This window comes from Hemicordylus capensis, chromosome 2, assembly GCF_027244095.1.
Source record: "Hemicordylus capensis ecotype Gifberg chromosome 2, rHemCap1.1.pri, whole genome shotgun sequence".
Lineage (NCBI taxonomy): Eukaryota > Metazoa > Chordata > Lepidosauria > Squamata > Cordylidae > Hemicordylus > Hemicordylus capensis.
The window spans coordinates 80,485,637-80,503,985 of NC_069658.1; the positions used below are offsets into that span (position 1 = coordinate 80,485,637).

General features: G+C 42.2%; 1 protein-coding gene across 5 annotated transcripts in view; it reads left to right on the forward strand.

The window, feature by feature from the left end:
- The window catches only part of PRR16 (proline rich 16), a 168,735-nt gene that overhangs the window by 82,057 nt on the left and 68,329 nt on the right, over positions 1 to 18,349 (forward strand). Inside the window, exon 1 of one of the 5 annotated variants that reach the window (XM_053288304.1) lies at positions 13,993 to 15,006. The exons of the other annotated variants lie outside the window; for them this stretch is intronic. The gene's annotated coding sequence lies outside the window, so the exon portion shown is untranslated. Of the gene's footprint in view, positions 1 to 13,992; positions 15,007 to 18,349 lie in introns of those variants that run through there. 5 annotated transcript variants of the gene reach the window in all.

Genomic DNA, 18,349 nt, shown 5'->3' on the forward strand with positions numbered 1-18,349 from the left:
AACAAGTTGTGCCCTGACACAAAGAGGGCAGGGCCTGTAGCTGTATCCTGAATAAGTAATAAGACCAGCTGGCATTATTCTGTTCCCTTCGTCATGTTAAATCAATGCATCAAGGTGGCGCATAATAACAGGGCTACAGTCGCTGTCCAACTGATCTTGCAGATTTGCTGCATAGCAATAATGATGTGATTTGATTGTGAGTCGCCTTGAGAACCTGTTTGTAGCCAGAATATAAATTGAACAAGCTAAGTATATCAGTAAATCAACAACAGAATGCAGTTTATATTATAAACTAGCATTTAAAATATTACTCATACATCTTCACTGCCAGGTTATTGATAGAAAACAGTGCTTGCATACACAGAATGATTAGAGGAAAGTCAGTGATGATCTGTTCACTGAATTTTTCAATTCAAGGGGAAATTTTATGGTTGAGAGACCTGAAAATCAACATTTAATTCAATTAGCTTTTTGAAAGGCTGATAACAAGTTTCTTGTTCCTAAGGATTACCCGTGTGGTTGATTTAGTATACATTGGGGTCTGAACAGTCTATTCTTCTTAAAATGCCTTGTGAACATTAACATTTGACACTTGAACAGAAGATCTTTCAAAGGTTGATTTACAGAGTGTGCAGCTAATTCAGAATGGGAATTGTGCAAGACTACACTAAATGCAAATTTAAGAAGGATCATTGCTTCCAAAAGAAATAAAGAAAGGCTAATGCAAGAAGTAGTCAAGGCCACTGGTATATTTTGTTTTGTTTTGACAGAAAACTACTGGTTAGGTTTCATCATGTGTAAATAGTGCACCTCAGTTCTAGTACTCAATGGGTTCATGAATGCAAACTGAAAATGATTCCTAACCTATAACAATGCACAATGAAAAACTGGAGTTCAGGGACACATGTTTTAGGCTTAACTAGGTATTATAGACATTGTGTGTATGCTGCTGAAAGCAGTTCTTCTCCATATGCCTCCACCTTTTCCGTGGTAATTAAATTACAAGATATGTGGTCTTCACATTTGTGAATTTCTTGCCTCCAGAAAAAAAGCAATGAAGTAGAAATGTGCAACCAAATGATATGCTGGGGCTGTTTACATGACCACACATGCAGACAGGCAAGCAGGGGGAAGGCAGGATTCAACCTGCCTTCCCCCAGACTACACTTTGCAGCCCGGGCAGCATGCAAACCACGTGCCCACACAACCCGCGCTGCCGGGAGTAGCACAGATGACTCTCCGAGCTGCTCCCGGCTGCGCTAGTAAACAGAGGCTGGGACTCCTTGTCCTGGTCTCCATGAATCGCATAGTGCACCGCTTGCTGAGCTCAGTGTGCTGTGGGATCTCCCCAGGGGATGGGTTCTCAAGGCACTCGTCTCTCTGTCAGCGCAAGCTGCAAACAGCTTGTGCTGACACACAATCCTGGGGCCGGGGTTAAGGGCTTGTTTGCACCCTTAACCTCAGATCCTCTGTGTGGATCCCAGCAGTTCTCATGGGCAGCACGGACTTGGCTGCTTAAGCCTGTGTTGGCTGATCATGATAACACTTTTGCTGTGTGTTTAAATTGACTGGAAGTTATGGGACAAAAGAGGAGGCTATGGGGCTGCTGCTTTTGGTGGCAGCTACGTGTTTTTCTTAAAGTTTAATTTCAGCTTTCGTGTGTAAAATGAAATTTTACTTTGTTTTACAATACTGAGGGATTCTAAAATGCAGTTTCAAGATACAAGATAGCAACATTAAGACCACAGAAATAATTACATTTTCACTAAAGTCAGAGATATATTGCTAGAGTTTTAAAACAGCACTGTGGAACTCTCCACTGTGATCCACTTGTGGAACTCTCTGCCACAGGATGTGGTGACAGCCAACAACCAGGATGGCTTTAAGAGGGGTTTGGATGACTTCATGGAGGAGAGGTCTATCAATGGCTACTAGTCAGAGGGCTGTGGGCCACCTCCAGCCTCAAGGGTGTGCCTCTGAGTACCAGTTGCAGGGGAGCAATGGCAGGAGAGAGGGCATGCCCTCAACTCCTGCCTGTGGCTTCCAGCGGCATCTGGTGGGCCACTGTGCGAAACAGGATGCTGGACTAGATGGGCCTTGAGCCTGATCCAGCAGGGCTGTTCTTATGTTCTTATGTTCACTGTGAGAGATAAGAATAAACCACTTATTGTAACAGATACACAAAAGATCAATCTGCAGTATAGGCTGTGTTTTAAAATTGTTCATGTTTTGACAATCCACAGAATTAAGAGTACCATCCAGGCCATTTTAATAATGTATAATGCTCACTGATGATTTCAAAGGTAGAAGTTTAATAATATGCTTAACTTTTCTATTGAAAGAAATAGATCACATTTGTATGGATTGTACCCTAAAATACAAATGATTTCCATTGTTTACTGCTGAAGCCTTATATGTTCTGTGCACGGATGAGAGTTTTTCTTATGTTAAGAGTCCTGGGCTCTGAGGATGTCAGTTTCACTTTTCTTTTTGTCATTAATAAGACTTCCAGTCATTTGTCATAGCTGGTGGCATTATTGTATTTCATTCTTCATGAATATTTCTGTCAAATACCAATTGAATTTTGTCATCTTATCTGTATAATTAATTGCCTTGGCTGCTGTTATGGATTCTTTGTTCTTATCCATTTCAAAGCTAATAGTTCACTTCAAGTCTGACCTGCAAATGGGAGTGCACATTTTGTTTTAATCTTGCCTTTTCCCTTTTGCTCTGATAGCAGCCTTGACATTCAGGAATGTATGGAGGGACAGCATGAGTGCTAGGCCTCCAGAGAGATGAGGCAGAATATGATTAGCTTTACGTTTTGTTTCAGTGATATTAATTCATGCTTCTCAAGTAGAACATTTTATGCTCAAGTCATTTGCCTGCAAAGTTTATCAGAAGTTTTCTGGCAAGAAGGAGCCTAGCTGTTTTCAGGCACGTGAGAACTATTCTTGAATATTCTTCAAAGATCTGTTGTAACTGAAGTGTGACTTGTAAGCCTAGGCTTCTTTTTCTGAGCTACAACTCCACTCACAATGATAGTTTTTAACTTTTTCCTGTTGTTCTCTTTTCTCCTACCTGATTTCTGTACATCTGCTACCAGGGGCCTTCTGAAAGGCGCATGACTGGCTTTTGTAAGTGTCTAGTTCCTGTTGCTATTTTAAAATAATTTAAAGGCTTGCCTTCCTTTTTGGTTTCCCTGCTCAACCCTCTGATATGGGAGCTCAAACAGTTGGCTTTCTCTAAGGAGGCTACCTCACGGAAGGCAGAGACCTCAAGTTCTTCAGAGGCCTATCACTGAAAAGGAGCTTAGCAGTAGCTGGAGGACAAAGTCCTGCCAGCGGCACCCCCACCCCTTTTGATTATTAATGATGTGTGTTTTGCAATGCATGCCCCAAGCCATGACCCCTGCGATTGACACCAGATGCTGGGGGTTTGGCCAATACCAGGGACGGGGCCAGTCAGCCCTTGCAGAGTCTCCCCAGTCAACAGTTTGTTTAGTCGCTAACGGGGAGCTCCTTTCCCTGCCTCTGTGCCTTCTCCATTTCCCTGGGGAAACTCTGCAGGCTGACTGGCCCCATCCCTGGTATTGGCCCTGCCCCTGCATCTGATGTCATACTGCCCAGGAGAGGGTCCATTCAGACCCTCTCCCATCCTCCCTAGTGAACATTTCATTGGAAAGCTGGCTGGCTGGACTTCTCCCCCACCCACCCATTCCAGCCAACATTCCAATTAAACACTGGTTGGGAGCAAGAGTGGGCAAGAGGGAGCCCTGGCCGAGGGCAAGGAGGTGCCTTGTCACACACACACACAAACACACACACACACAAACACACACACACACACACACACACACACCAGATCCTGGCAGCCAGGGACAGTCATCCCCCATTGCTCCATGTCCCTGTACCTGAGGCTGTGTTCGTGTAGGACAGAAAACCACATTAAAAGATATAGCATGTTGGCTGGAATTTTGAATACTGTGCAGATTATTTGTTTGTTTGTTTGTTTGTTTGTTTGTTTGTTTATTTATTTAATATACTGCCCTTCTAAAAATGGCTCAGGGTGGTTTACAACAAAATAAAAACAATTAAAATCAATTAATTAAAATCCAAACTAAATCAATTAAACAATTAAAATCATTTAAACATTAAAACAATTTAAAACCAACATTAAAATTTAAAACCATGGATAGTGTTACATATAATCCCTAAACAACCTGGGACCTTCTTGCATGTGACCTGTCCACTCTCAGGTAATCAGCTGAGGCCCTATTCCACATCCCTCCATTCAGAGGTTAGGTGGGTGGGAATCTGGAACAGGGGTTTTTGGGCCATTGCATCCTGGCTGTAGAAATCTCTGTGCCCTCCTTGTTCCTGACCTGATGTGGGGCAAAACCTTTTTGTTTATGGGTAAGGGTTAGTTTTCATTGTTGCTTCTCTTAACCCTGCTATTGTACTATTAATACTACTGTGGTGTTGCTGACCAAGCCAATGACCAGCGTGTGTGTGTGTGCCAGCCATGTGGATGCCAAAACCGTGCAGAGGCTTCAGGGAACATCACTGCAGCCCCACATGGCTTTTTGGAGCGGGGCCAAGCTGTCACTGCTGGAAGAGCATCAGGTCAGGGACGAGCAGGTAAGCAGCTGCTCACCTGCTTTTAAAGGGAACTGCTACCCACTCTGCTGCCAGCTGCCCTGAGCTGTTTGTGCATAATCCCTACCTGGCTGGGAGTGGCCCTGCCTCAGTATTAAGGTTCCTTGGTTTTGTGGGTTTGTCTTCTTGTATATCCTGACTGGCTGCTTGGTGTGATCTCGGGTTTTCTCTGACTCTTTACTGTTTAATTGGCTTGACCCTTGATGTGTTCCTGACTCTTGACTCCTGTTTGATACTCTAGCTTATGACTGTATACTCAGCTTGACCATTGGTGTGTTCCTGGCTCTCCCACACACACACACACAGCGTTCTAGAACTATGGGATTTTTTAAAAAAATAAAAAGGGATAACTCGTGTTTTCTTTTTTCTTTAATGTAATTTCAAAGGAACCACTCTTCTCAACTAACAAAAGGAAGAAAAATATTAAAAGCCACACTTGCATAGGAATTTGGCATTGCTAGCACCTCTCCACAATTCCTAGGTGGACAGTAAAGATTGCAGCAGCACTTGTTTTCTCTGCCAGGGTGTGGTCCAGGAACATTAAGGCAGCCTTGTTATTAAGTCTATAAAAGGAACTTGCCCACAATTGCCTACTCCAGGGTGTAGGGTGCTTGCAGTGGAGTAGGGTGCGCTTAGGTGCGAACATGGGCCCTCTCTCCCCTAGCTACGCCCCTGGTGCTTGCTCCTCTTCCTTTTTTCCACCACACCTCTGAAGACTGCAGAGGATCCAGCAAGTGGAAATAGTGTGCCTGGCAGCTAGGTATTTGTTGGACACCATCTTTTGAATCTATCATAAAGTAGAAAATGAACCCATGCCCTTTCCTGCCACATTGGTATATAGTATGCTATGTTGTTTCTGTTTGAAATGCTGCTGAATGTGTCACTGCACACAGTTGCACAGCAAAAATGTTCCACTCCTCCCCAGCATGTCAGGGGGGCGGTCTTTTTGCCCCAGCCTTTGGAAAGGCATGAGGTATGAGTTGGCCAGCCATTGCCTGGAGGGCTGTCTGGGGCTGGGGTTTGGACTGCCGATGCTGTTCCCAGCCCACCCCAAACTCAGTCCTTTCTCAGGAAGATTAAAATAAAAGTTTAAAATAAAAATATAAGCCACACTACCATCACTCACCCAGATGTAAACTTGAAACTGCCAGTGGCAATGGGGTGAGTGGTCAGGGGCAAGACTGAAGTAAGTAGCAGAGGGCATCTGAACACAAAAAGCATTTTCTGCCTGTGGCGCAGTGGGGAAATGACTTGACTAGCAAGCCAGAGGTTGCCAGTTCAAATCCCCACTGATATGGTTCCCACACTATGGGAAACACCTATATCAGGCAGCAGCGATATAGGAAAATGCTGAAAGGCATCATCTCATACTGCATGGGAGATGGCAATGGAAAACCACTCCTCTATTCTACCAAAGACAACCACAGGGCTCTGTGGTCATCAGGAGTTGACACCAACTTGACGGCACACTTTGCCTTTACCTGTTGAATACTATAAGCACAATCGGTTTGCAGTAAAAAGCTCAGCAATAAACTATTTAGTTATTCCAAGTATTTCAGAAATATCCCATAAACATTAATAATAATGACATAGATATTCACAGATCTTGGTAACTAACAATCAGAGCTGACTTTGAGGACCAAACTGCAAGTGAAGTTAAAAATGTTATGGTGTGTATGACTTTTTAAAAAGTAATGTCCTATGCTGTTTGTCCTTGCTGCCCATGGCACCTTCCCCATGGAACAAATAACAGCTTATGGGGGACATAATTATTTCCATTGGGATGCAGTCTGTGTGGTGGTGTAAGTTTAATGGTCCAATATGGATTGCCCTCCATGCCTTTTTTTTTTTATTTTTTAAATAAAGATGCTTTTTGGTCCTGGTGGCATGTTCAATTCCTAAGTCTGGATGACATTCCAATATACATTGTGGCGGTACAGCATGAAGAGTGCCTCCTCAGCATTTAGTAATGCATAGTTGCACTGTGCACACAGGGAACAATTTTCAAAAATTGTCCCATCCCACAGAATCACTTAGTGCAACCTTGTGCCCTTCAGGGACCTACATGGGGTGCTCTGGGGGGAGGGAGGATTGTCCCCAAGTCTAAATCTATTTAGCATATTTCTATACTATCCTATATAAAAATCTCTGGGTGGACTATGCATGCTCTACCTTTGCAGCTTTCATGAGAATGTCAGCCACTGTTTGTCAAACAAATCATGACGCTTCTTGCATGCTCCTGAAGCATTTGCAGTGAAATCATCCTCTGCTTTGTAAAGTATGGGGAAGATGAAGTTCACTTGAGCTACATATTTTTGTATCTTGATTTCTTTTTCACAAGTTTAGTTTGCTATTGAAAGAGCTAGAACTATAGTTGGCAAATGGTTCATATCAAATGGCTTTCGTGTGTGTTAAAGTACTGAATTTCTGAAGATTTCTGGATTTAATTCTAAACCATTTCTGAAGTAGAGGAAGAATCAGGGTACCTATGAGTATGTGATCAAATATAGTGAATACAAGTGTAAAAGTTCCACTATCAACACTATCAACAGTGCATGTAATGTTTATCTACAGTATATGTGCACTGATCTGATGCTAGCTAAACGAAAATTATTTATTTGCTTATAGAACATTTATTTCGAGCCAACCCATAATTCCGTCCCCTTTGTAATCACTCTTTGAACTTGGGTTAGAATATATCTGAATGAATGATCTGAAACAAAAATAATCTATAGCTCTAGAACAGATTTCTTTGTAATATCATTTTGTCTAGTCATCAGAATATATCTGCAATTGGCGTTACTGAAGTAAACTCTGAGGTCATTCACACAGTCAGAAACTGTGTTCTCTCTGGGTTTGTGAGTTGTGTGTGCTCCCAGTTTTCAGTTGTGTGGAAACAAGGTAAGAGGGAAAGAGGAAAACCTGGGTAGAAGTGATTATGTGGAAGGAGGTATAAAGAAAAGCTACCCAGGATTTCTTCCTACCTTGCTTCCACACAACCAAAACTTGGGAGCACACACAATTCCAAAACCCAGATAGAACACATTTTTTGAGTGTGAGGATGACTTCTTTGTCTGACATGAGATCTCATTATTAACTTATCTTTGCAAATGAGGATTTTTTTTTCTTGAACATAGCCGGTATGTGAGATTTCTATGAAATGTTTATCATCAAGTTACATTAAGGAAATATTCTGAAGGGATAAGTTTGGAAAACAATTTGGAATAAGTGCCTTCCTAAGACACCAGATTAGATATGCAGGCTGCCATTAGGGATACATTAACCTGGACATCACCAGTTCTGAGAAAATGAGCAGTACCTAAGATGTCATTTGCAAACTACAAGAATTTGTACTTGCACATTGGTTTCAGCACTAAATTATCTTCTTACAATCAACAATGCTTTGGTTAAAAGTATCCATTGTTATTGCATTACTAGTGATTTTATTTTATTTTATTCTATTTTTTTCTATTTATTTATTTTTACACTTATATCCCGCTCTTCCTACGAGGAGCTCAGAGCAGTATACATGGTTATTTTTATCCTCACAATGACCCTGTAAGGTAGGTTAGGCTGAGAGATACATGACTGGCCCAGAGTCACCCAGTGAGTTTCATGGCTGAATAGGGATTTGAACTTGGGTCTTCCCGGTCCTAGTCCAACACTCTAACCGCTACGCTGTGCTGGTTCTTCAAACTTCAAGTTCTAAGAACTCATGTTTAAGAATCAACTTGACAACTTCCAGTATTACCTTAAGATAGGTATGGATGTCTGCTTATTTTTTCTGATCCAGATAAACCTACTGCCTGACATACAGACTACATTGTATGTAGAAGAGTGTTTTCTGTTGTGTAAGTGGTCCCTGTTAACTTGGCAAATAGGCACCTTTGAATATGGTGATTCTCTTTATTTAGCAGGGGGAGAGTAACTGGTCCTATCCACCCCCAGCACAGTACCTCCAGTGACTGTTGCTGGTGTCTATCTTATGTTTCTTTTTAGACTGTGAGCCCTTTGGGGACAGGGATCAATCTTATTTATTTATTATTTCTCTGTGTAAACTGCTCTGAGCCATTTTTGGAAGGGCGGTATAGAAATCAAATAAATAAATAAATAAGTGGGGAGGGGTGATTTTCAATGATCCCGCTTTCCCTCTGCACCTGTCTATGGCTGCTGAAAACATTGATATAGTCTGATAACCTGAGGGTTAGAGTACCCTCAGTTACATAATTTTGGGAGTCAAAGGCAGCTGCATGGAGAATGATTGAAAATTGCCCCTCCCCCACATATGCAATTGAAAACATTCTTCCATTGATGCATTAGTCTCGATATCTGCCACTGACTATTTGTATTTATGATTTCCCTTAATGCTTTCCTGTTGTATTATTTTTTAATCACACTCTTCCTATACTTGGAACAACATTGGCTGCATTCACACGTAACACCAAACCGGAGTTGAATGGGACAGAGGTTGGAATTCATGTATTTCTGAACGCGTGAAACCGTGGTTTCACAGCAAAAGCAACCTGCAGTTTCCCTCACCAAACTCCACTTGGAACCTTTGGTTTGTAGTGAGTTTTGCTGCTCCAACCTGAGGATGGAAGACGGCAGCGTTATTCAGAATGTGGGTTTTTGTGCTGTTTCTGGAACTGAAAAATAGAGAGGGTAGCCCAGACCTGCCCATGAACATGTCGACTCTATGCCTTCCATGCTTCACTGGCCACCTCTCTGAGCACTCATTCGCCTTGTCTTTGCTCTCCTCAAGCCATTGCCCAGCAACAGGGGCACCATGTTGTCCCACCATGCTGTCCCAAAAAGTGACGGGGGGTGCCTTTTCCCCACTGTGTCTCTTGTTCCCCACTCAGGCAATCAGAAGAGAAAAGGGATGGGATGGCAAGATGGGCACTTGGGTCTCCAAAAGGAAACTGATAAAGAAGTATGTTCATGAGCACATGCAGTCACAGTGGCACCATAAACAGGGCAACCTGATTAGATTGATGCAAATATAACATGGGTATTCAGACATAACGCTGCCATCTTCAAAGAAGAATTCCAACCAGGATTCTTGAATGGCTCCACTCTACTTTTTGTATAATGAAGTTGGGGAAGAGAGGTCCAGCACCTTCCCTTTGGGTAAAAGCATGCAGTCCCTGGTGTTACTCATGATAGGAACCATTAAGCAGGAGCAGTATTGCCTCCAGTCATGGGAGAGCTTCTCCCTGTGTGATGATGATGGATGCTGCTCCGAAATGGACCGCTCTCTCATGAGAATGAAATGCCATGAGACAAACATGTGGGCCAGATAGCAGCTGTCCACCAGCCTGGTTGCTCAACATAAGCAAGCTGCAGCTGCAGGGATGTGTACCATGGGAACACCTCTCCCCATCCTGATGACTGTGGTAAAGAAGCAGCCCAAGCAGTCCCTCTGCCAATCCGGTTATCCATTGGCTCATATCTATGTTTGTTTTTTGCCTCTAATGGCCACCCTACTTTCCTGGGATCACTGATGATCATAGCTCCCCTTACCCATGATTCCCCATGGTGACTGATCTGCATACACTGCAATGTCATTCCAAACCTTGGAAATTTTGAATGAGAGTAAGGATCTATTCCCTGTGCTGATGTTTCCCAGTCTGCCCAGCCAGTACCACCTGGACACATGGATTTGTCAATACTGCTTGGGAGTATGAAATGGTTGCCTGGAAAGGAGAGGGTCATGGTGTAAAAGTTCTGTTATTTACCAGAGGTAACAGGGGTCCCACAGAAGCAGGGGGGGCCTTTATTTGGGATGGCCTACCTCATGAGAGTGCAGTCTGATGGAGGCCCAAAGCTCACTGAACCTCTGGTCCTCCCCAGTGGACTTGCCATCTCATGAGAGGGTTTATCCCTGGATGGCAGGCCGACATGGGGGCAGGAGTGTGCTTAGGTGTTCCTGGACTGATCTGCCTGGGTCTGCCATCGCAAAAGCATCCTTGGTCACAGTTCACCAGACCCCAGGATCTTTTGCCCTCCCTCATATACATATTCCCTCCTAGTAAGTCATTGTGATCCTTCCAGGAGTAACAGAAAAATAGTGCCCCTCTCCACCCCTCCCCCCATTGACAGTAATTGTGCTTGTGTGGGACTGTTTTGCTGCAGAGCTCTTACGAGGGGGGCTGCAATTGCTGTCAGGAGAAGGGCTTAAAAGGATTAAAGGAAGGATTTAAATGCCCTTTCCCTTCCAAGGGTGGGTGGTCCATTCTGAAAGGGCATGAGCATGCTCAGCATGCCCCCTTGAAGATTGTGACCAATGGCTGCTGCCCTGCAGATGTTCTGACACCTTGCTCACAGTCTGGCAATGCAAGCACTATGGAGCTTGTGGGGATGTGGCCTCAGCAGAGCAGGAAGAGGGAGTAGCCCTGCCCTGAAACTGGAGGTTGCCGGGCTACAATTGGAAGAATGTCTGCAATGTGATTCATGGTAACAAAAATTAACCGTAAGTTCTTCTACCTGCGGTTTGCCATTACATGCATATGCGGCTGTAGTGTACCTGATGATAAAACCATGGTAGAAGTGAAAGACTTTTTAATAGAAACTGGATGATTTTTGTAGTTAATTGAGAAAATTGGTATTTTTATATGGATAAAAAATTGGTTGCATTTTCTTGGCAAAGTTCAGTAGTTGCAAGCATGGCTTCTATACTTGTTGCTTGTAATTTTCACACACTAATTCATCAAAGCTTGATGTAATTATGCTTTCTGTATAACATTATGTAGTGTCAAAAATACCTGTAATCACTCATAGTCTCTCTTCTTTGAAGAATATAGTTCCATAGCTTTGAAGATCTGTGAAATGGCAAATAATGTGGCATGCCGGCTTTCAGAGCAGGGTAATGTAAATAATTTTGAAGCTCTCAGAAGCCTGGATTGCCATTATGCATCTTCTTATCTACATGAAAACTAATTGTGTGTTGTACTATAAAATATGAAAAATTGTAACATTCCCTTTAATATCATCAGCTTAGTTATTTTGCTCCTTCACAGTGATGGACCAAAAAAACTATGAATGCTAATGTCTTGGAGTCTATAGTTAACAGCAAAGAGGCATGTTCAGTTTTTTATAAATGCAGCAGAGGAAAAGCTCCATGAAAAGAAAATTAATTTATTTCTTTAATATGCATGCCCAGGAAGTGAATCTTCTTATTGCTGCTCTGAAGCTCACCTAGTTGTAAATGCCACAGAAAAATTGAAGTAACCTGCTTTAAAGGTGCAGCATAATTTTAAAATATGTATACTCAACTTCTGTTGCCACAGAAGGATACACAGTAATATCCAAAAATATAAAAAGAAAAAGCTGGTGAGAAGTGACAACTAAGTTTAATTAAGCAGGGGAAATGGGATTTGTTTTATTCACATTTCTAATTAAACCTTAGCTGAAATTAAAGGCAAAGCACCAGAAGTGAAACCCGGGTGATCTGACAAGCTGGGTTTTTGTCTTGCTGTCGAAGTCAATGGACAATCAAATGTCAAATTAGAATGCCATTAAATCCTGCTCTTAAGGTGCTTTTAGCTACCTTTTTAGATATCTTCTGGACTCACCACTGGTAGTATGTCTTATTTATTGTTATTTTTGGTAGATTGAAATTATTTGACCTTGAAATGAGAAATCTCTTTGTTATCCTTGTCATTTTCTCCCTCAATCTTATGTGACTGAAATTAATGAATTAAAATGTAGCAACTACATATGATATAACCTGATATATTTTACTGTGTGGGAGAGCTACATTCTTTATAAACAACAGTAACAACAAGGAGAAGCAGCAGCAGCAGGAAGAGAACTTTATTTAGGTTGCATTCTGAACTTTGTAGAAAGTAACAAGTTTGTGGAATTATACAGGAATTGTAGGCCATATCTGTAGAAAAATGTTTAGCCTTCCTTATCTTGGTATTCCAGAACACTGGAGCTAGTACATTCAATACTCAAATTGTTTCTGCTGATATTATACATGTATGATCTTTAGAAGACATGGAGGTCATTCACACAATCAAAAATGGTATTCTACCCAGGTTTGGGAGCTGCGTGTACTCCCAGTTTTTGGATGTGTGGAAGACAGGAGAAAAATCTGGGTAGAAGTGATTGTATGGAAGCAAGGTAGGAGGCAAACCTAGGTAGCTTTTTGTCCTACCTTGCTTCCACACAACTGAAAATTGGGAGCACACACAGTTTCCTAAACCTGGGTAGAACATAGTTTTCAATTGTGTGAATGGCCTCATGGTTTAAGCATAATATATGCTTCCTAGAGGTCCAGCTCTCTTTACAAAATATTCTTTGGCACAGATCTCATAGTTCTGTGAAAGAGAACAGAACAAGCCTGTGGGCATGTTCACGCATAACACAGCAAGCAAGCTTGCCACAAACTGTGGGTTCCATGCAAGTTCACACCTCCAGCACAAGCTGCTACTTCTGTACCAGTCACACTGTCCAAACCAACTTCACATCTTGGTTACAGATGGAAGTACTGCAGGAGGATAAGCCAACATTTCTGGGTGTGGACAACACAACTGGCACAGAAGTAGCAGCTCATGCCAGGAGCACACACTAGTGGTTCACAGAAACCTTACTTATCACATTTTTTGTGAAACTGCCCTCTGTGTTCAGTTTCCTTTCATATTTAGTTGGTGCTGTTGCAGAGGGCAGAAAGGTATTTAGGACCTAAATACCTAAAATGTAAGGTTTTGCAACTTACAAATTGGTTGTGTTTCATAAGTTAGTGTGTAAATTGGCTACTCATAATTAAGAATGTATATAGTTCCTATGAGGGAACGTATGTGTGGATTGTAAGTTGGGGACTTCATGCATTTAGTATGGTGTGGAGTTTTGTAAGTATGGATCGTTTGCAAATCAGGTGTTTAAAAGCACAAGTGAGCAGCAGTGAGTGGAACTACTTCCAATACAGGCACTTCTGACTTACATGTCTGTGCCACTGCAAGAGGAGAGCTGGTTTTGTGGTAGAAAGCATGAATAGTTCCCTTTGCTAAGCAGGGCCTGTCATGTCCTGGTTTGCATTTGAATGGGAGAACACATATGAGCACTGTAAGATATTCCCCTTAGGGGATGGGGCTATTTTTCTTGCATGAAGCACATTCCCAGTAGGGATGTGCAGAATGGTTTGCAGTCAGAATGCTCCGACCACAACTGGGCTGTTCTGAGTGTTCCGAGCTCAGAACAGAATGCCCTTTAAATGAAGGGCCTGTTCTGAGCTCAGAATGGAATGACCCCATTCTGAGCTCAGTACACTTAGAAAGTTCCGAGCACTGTTGTGGAATCTTGTGCTCCACAAAGGCAATCCCTGGCTGCCTAATAACCAGGGAGAACGTGGCCCATGGGGCTACGTTGAAACCCTGAATCACATCAGCCACCTCCTCCATGAGTGATGGGCTGGTGCCTCTGCTGCTGCTTCAGCAGCAATGATTATTTTTCATCTGTCTCCTCCCTAAAAGTGCTGGGAACAAAACAGATTCTTTAGCCCTCAATACAGCACTTGTCTCCTTCAATTTCCCTTTGAGGTGGAATCAGACATAATTATTTTGGAGGGGAGCATAACTGAATTACCCATCAAAAGTGAGGCTGTAAACCTGGGCCCCAGATCTTTTGAGTACCTAGCAACGCCCCTGTTAGTAACATAAACAACACTGTAGTGTACATAATGACCTCTTCCACTGATAATGTTTGCATTGACCTAACACTGAACGTTAGATTGGTGCTCAGTATGTGTTGAACTAATTTTATCAATTTATTTCTGTTCCTCAATACCCAAAAACACTTTTCTGTCTGTTTAATACTCACTTAGATTGGGCATTATGATCCATATGGATAAAAGTTAAATTTAAGTTAAAATTTTGTCCTGGTCTATTTCAGGAGCTCTGAGCACTTCTCCCTTAAACAGAAGACAAGCAGACAGACATCAATATTTAGCTTATGGGTTGAAAAAACAACTGTTCTCAAAATGGATTGAGCAACCTTTTTCAAACCAGCCCATTTATTTCATGTATTTTTGTTTGTTTGTTTGTTTGTTTATAGCATTTAAGATTTTAAAAATAAATACATTAAAGGGCCTGGTGGAAAAGAAATGTCTTCAATAAGGTTTTAAAGGCTGAAAGGGAGGAGGCAGACCGAATGGTGGGGGGAAGAGTTCCAGAGTGAAGGGGCAGCAACAGAAAAAGCCCTTTCATGGGCTCTAGTACTATCGACCTCTCTAAGACCACGGACTAAAAGAAGGGCAACCTGAGAAGATTTCACAGGATGGGATGGAACTAGCCAGGAGATGCGGATCTGAAAATAAACAGGCACTAAGCCCAGAAGGGTTTTAAAGGTAAGAACTAGCACTTTGAATTGGACCTGGAAGCAGATAGGTAACCAGTGCAACAACCACAGGAGAGGTGTAACACTATCCTATCTTCTAGTGCCCATAAGCAGTCGCCACATTCTGGACCAACTGAAGCTTCTGGGATGTCTTTAAGGCAACCCCAGGTAGAGCACATTACAGTTATCCAGATGAGAGATGATGAGGGCATGAGTTACTGTTGCCAGGGCCTGCCAGTCGAGATAGGGCCACAACTGGTGGACCAGCCAAAGCTGGGCAAAGGCACCTCTGGGCAAAGGCACCTCTGAGCAAAGGCACCTCTAGCCACAGCCTCCACCTGCTGCTTGAGCAGGAGCTGTGAGTCCAAGAGGGCCCCCAAGTCATGGACCACCTCCTTCGGGGCAGCACAAACCCGTCCAGAGAGATACTCAGACTCAGCAGTTGGCCGACGAATGACCTGTCACAGCATTTTCATGAAGATGATAAAAAGAATGGGTATGAGAACTGAGACCTGAGGGACCCAACAAAGGAGTGGCCACAGGGTAGCACACTTGTCACCAATGCGCACTGACTGAAAAAGCTCACTAAGGAAGGAACGGAACTACTGCAAAACAGTGCTCCCAATACCGAACCAGTGCAGGCACTACAGAAGGATACCATGGTCGATGGTATCGAAAGCTGCTGAGAGATCTAAAAGGACCCAGAGTGGAGTGCTACCCTCATCAAGGTCATCAACCAGAATGACCAGTGCCATTTCCGTGCTATGCCTGAAACCCGACTGACAAGGATCTAGAAAATCCTTGTTCTATGTCTGGTTTTATGCCTGGTGGAAGGTTGTGTTCCAAGTTATTTAGTGCAGCAGACCTTTGTCCAGCATAATAAGTGAAAATCTGAATAGTAGTCTTGTTGCAATCATAAGCAAATGTTTATTTATTTTTTGTTTCCTGTAGTTATCTGTGTCTAGTGAGCATTTGTGGTACAAGCACTGTAGATATTAAAATATCATTTTTTTAAAAAAATGTGGCATTAAATTATTTGATGTTTATGTTTTTTTCTTTCATACTGACCTGTTCATTATCCACATATTAAATATTTGATATATTCTAGCTAGTCTTTCCAACTTTGTAGAATTGGAATCTATCCAGCATGTTTTTATTCACTCTAAGGTTTGCAAAGTGGAAAGTTCAGTTTTTTCAAAGTCTAGTGAGAAATAAATGCACCAAATAAAATTGGTAAGAAGTCCTACAATTCTTAAGAACAGAGTGAGTGTATGCTTCGAGGTGTAACTGAATTTGGTGCAGTGTGTATCTGAATTATTTATTTCTGGTTTTGGATTTTAATTATGATCTCAAGTGTTGTATGCACTTCTAGCAGGCTAAAATGCAACTGTTTGTGTGTTTGTTACTTGATTTTCATATCCTGTTAATGACAGGCATCTTGACAATTGCATGAGAGTCTGAAACCCTGACTAACATATCTAAAGAGATGCCTAACATATCTAACATATCTAAAGAGATGGGTTTTGAAAGTCAAAATCCAAGTTTATATTTCTGTTCGTGACAATAAGGCATATATATGACAGATCTGACTGAGTTTTGTCAGTCTTAAAATCAGTTTATAAATCTGTTTACAACATAAATAATCAATGAACAGCTCTGGTTAATTGTCCAATCCTGAATGAGACTCCAGATTCAGACTGTCACTTTGTTCTGGTACAGAAACTGATAATATATTAAACAAACCACACACACACACACACACCCTGCTTCAATGGCTTTAAAAAACCTCTTCTCAAATGATAGTGAGAAAATCATATTAGTATTGGTTTTGTTTGCAGAGGCCAAATTATAGAAGTCTGAAATTAACTAGATCCACCTCATGGAAATAGTAGCAACTGCAGGGCTCTAAAGGATTAACTGAAGCCCTACTTCATGGTCAAGCTTGCATTTGGGTTCAAATTCCAACTACCAGTTAATGATTTTCTAGTTCCTATAATTTTAAGGATTTTGTATTGAAACTGTTGCTACCCATCCAAGCTTTTGGGAAATTCAGCTTTGAACCGTGTTTTTTTTGAAGAGCAAAATGAGGTCAAATCAATTTTTAGTAGTCTGACAAAACTTTCTCTGCTTTGTCAATTGTGACTAGACTGTAATGATACTGGAAAGTTCTGAGATTACAGGAAGGTTATTCTGATGGTATGGAGACCCTAAGACCAGTCACATCTCTGGGAGGAGTGCACTCCCCCAACTCTTTGTTTCATCAGCATTGGGAGATTTTATATATATTCACTTGATTGGGAAAATAGGGACATGTTGGCAGGAATGTGTGAAGCTTCAGGGGTTCACACAGGGTGATTTGACCACCTTCTGCCCATAGTGAAGCACCATCTGGGGGTTGAAGGGAAGGTCAAAGCCAGTGGTGCTCTTACCCCTGGATTTCCAGGGCTAAAGTTCAGGGGTGCCCTGGGAGCCCCCAAATCCTCTTTAGAGACAGAGGGGGGAATGGGGAAAGAAACATGAGATGGGAATACGTTAAGTTGCATGTTGAAATTTTTGAAATGTTTCTGCTAATGCATATTTGTATAAATACACCTGTTTTATATTCTTGCATTCTTGTGAGTTCAGTTGTTGTTTGGGCCCTAAAGAACCCATGTGTTAAAAATACTGCCATGGGGTGTGTGTGTGCGTGCGCGCATGTGTGTGTGTGTATGTAGGAGGATGATGCTTAACTTGCATTGGGGTGGGGCAGGGGCTCCAAAGGCCTTTAGGTCCAGGCTCCAAAATTACCTAGGTGCACCTCTGGTCAAATCAAAGCAAACTGGGCTGAACACTTCAGCTGCTTGAAGCCCTATCCCTGATACTACGCATTTTCCCCCTGTTTCCCCAGAGTCCCAGGAAAGTCCAGGTGCTCCTTGAATTTATAGTCTTTTTCGAGGCTGCAGCAATGACTACAGGACTTATAAAAGCTGGTCTCTTGGCCCCTGCCAGTCCTGATAAAGTTTTAGGAGGGAGTAAGATGATGCCGAAGGAAATTATTTTACAGCCATTTCACTGTGCTCCCCTCATCTGATTTTCTGCCTCAGTTCTGAATTACCTGATCTGGTTTTCATGCTGGCACACTCTTTTCCCCATAAAATTGGTGGCAAAAATTTCAGTGTGTGCCTTCCGCCCACCCCCCCTCCCCCAAGTTTCTTATGGACATGTGTGCATATCTGTATTGATTCAAACACCACAGGGAAAAGGGGAATCTTGGCATCTAGTGCTCATACACTGAAGGGGAAAATAAAGATGATCTTTACGATCAACTGCGGCAAAGTATACATACATCATTTCCAACATTCATTGCATGAACT